General features: G+C 37.2%; 1 protein-coding gene across 1 annotated transcript in view; it reads left to right on the top strand.

The window, feature by feature from the left end:
- LOC144956491 (uncharacterized) overlaps positions 1 to 2,500 on the top strand; it is a 23,521-nt gene that overhangs the window by 13,287 nt on the left and 7,734 nt on the right. The gene's annotated exons all lie outside the window — the stretch shown is intronic.

Here is a 2,500-nt window from a genome sequence, read left to right as displayed (position 1 = left end):
TCAAGATCACGACTATCATTATAATTCTCCCATCTTAAAAGTGGAGTTGATAATGGATTTGAATAATAAGATTACAATATTATCTTCATTGAAGAATCTTTTCCTTTATTTTGAAAGAAAAAGCATTGCTGATGTTAGATTCAACTTTCAGCTTACCGTAATTTCTCTTTGCTTAGAGAGAGAGAGAGAGAGAGAGAGAGAGAGAGAGAGAGGGAGAGAGAGAGAGAGAGAGAGAGAGAGAGAGAGTGTGTGTGTGTGTGTGTTGGGGGAAGGGGGTGGGGGGGGGGAGATTGCGTGTTGAAAGAGCGTTATAATATTTGTTTTTCTGTATCAAAATTTGGGACATGACATAACAACGAGTCACGTGATTTTGGTTGGTATTTTCTTTTTTTTTCTTTTTGTTATTTTTAATCTTCTTTATTGAAATTCAGAGGATCTGTTTGTCCTTTGTTTTCCTATTTTTCTTTTTGTTTTTGTTTTTGTTTTTAGAGATTCAGATAATTTTTTATTCTTTATTATTTTTCTTTTCTTTTGTTGTCTGGTCTGTCCTGTGACACTTGCTTTATTGTATTATTCTTATACAACGTGTCGCGTTATGATGTATATTGTATATTATCATCTTATATATTGTATTATATCATTTTGTTGTTATTGCTGTCGTTGTTTAGATGTTGTTTTTTTTTTTTTTTTTTTTTTTTGTTTCTTTTTGTTTGCCTGCGTGTTTGTATTTATTCAGTTGTTTGGTCCTTGTTTTTTTAGTTTTTTGTTTTTTTTGTTTTGGCTTTTTGTTTGTTTTTACTTTTGCTTAGTTGTTTTTAGTTTTTGTCGGTTTTACATTGGGGGGGGGGGGGGCGAAAAGAAAGAATACAATCTATGAATACGATATTATTTGATAAGTTGTATTGACTTAATGTCATCTGGTAGGGTTTTACCTCACTTGACTCAGGAATCAGCTGGGTCTTAATGTGCATGTTTGATCTATCGTGAATTTAAGAAAGACGCGGTATATATAAATCGAAGTTGACGTCACTCCGGCCCTTATTTATTTATTTATTTATTTGTTACCATCCGCGTTTTTGAGTAATTCTCACTAAACTGTATTAACCAGACTATAAAAGTTCATGGTTACACATAGTTTTGTGTGTTGTTCCGTTATGCTTCCGGATGGCAATGTTGTGAGCTTCTTAGATAGTATGCGCTTGGCTAAGGAGCTCACAAAATTGCCATCCGGATGTATAGATAGAATGCGCTTGGCCAAGGAGTTCACAACATTGCCATCCGGAAGTATAACGGACCAACACACAAACTCTGTGTAACCATGAACTTTTTTAGTCTGGTTAATACAGTTTAGTGAGAACAACTCACAAACGCGGATGGCAAAAACAATAACAAAGGCCTGAGTGACGTCATCTTCATACTATCTATAGATAAATCGAAGTTGACGTCACTCCGGCCTTTATTTATTTTTTTGCCATCCGCGTTTTTGAGTAATTCTCAATAAACTCTATTAACCAGACTATAAACGTTCATGGTTACACATAGTTTTGTGTGTTGTTCCGTTATTCTTCCGGATGGCAATGTTGTGAGCTTCTTAGATAGTATGCGCTTGGCTAAGGAAGTATAACGGACCAACACACAAAACTATGTGTAACCATGAACTTTTATAGTCTGGATAATACAGTTAAGTTAGAATTACTCATAAACGTGGATGGCATAAACAAAAAAAAAACAATAACAAAGACCGAAATGACGTCAGCTTCATTCTATGTACAGAGGGCATTCATTGATGATATGGAGGCAGCGGGGTTTTCTGGCTTCTGTATCCAGTTTCTACTGGCAGCAGCTAGAACAGCGGGCTGCATGAGCAACATCCTGCAGTGTCAGTGATGGTGGTTTGATAACGGTAGTCTTATTGATATAGATAGTATGCGCCTGGCTAAAAAGCTCACAACATTGCCAGCAGGAAGTATAACGGATCAACACACAAAACTTTGTGAAACCAGGAACTTTTATAGTCAGGTTAATGAGCATTACTCATAAACGCGGATTGCAAAAAACAATAACAAAGACCCGAATGACGTCAACTTCATTCTATGTACACAGGGTTTTCATTGATGATATGGAGGCAGCGGGGTTTTCTGGCTTCTGTGTCCAGTTTCTATAGATAGAATGCGCTTGGCCGAGGAGTTCACAACATTGCCATCCGGAAGTATAGATAGAATGCGCTTGGCCAAGGAGTTCACAACATTGCCATCCGGAAGTATAACGGACCAACACACAAACCATGTGTAACCATGAACTTTTATAGTCTGGTTAATACAGTTTAGTGAGAACAACTCACAAACGCGGATGGCAAAAACAATAACAAAGGCCTGAGTGACGTCATCTGCATACTATCTATTGGCAGCAGCAGCAATGAGCGACATCCTGCTGTGTCATTGATGCTGGTTTGATAACGGTAGTCTTATACTAGATAGAATGAAGTTGACGTCACTCGGGT

This window comes from Berghia stephanieae, chromosome 11 (genome assembly GCF_034508935.2).
Source record: "Berghia stephanieae isolate SIO BIC M18660-M18661 chromosome 11, UCSD_Bste_1.3, whole genome shotgun sequence".
In the NCBI taxonomy this organism is placed as follows: Eukaryota; Metazoa; Mollusca; class Gastropoda; order Nudibranchia; family Aeolidiidae; genus Berghia; species Berghia stephanieae.
This window is presented reverse-complemented; position numbering and strand designations above follow the sequence as displayed.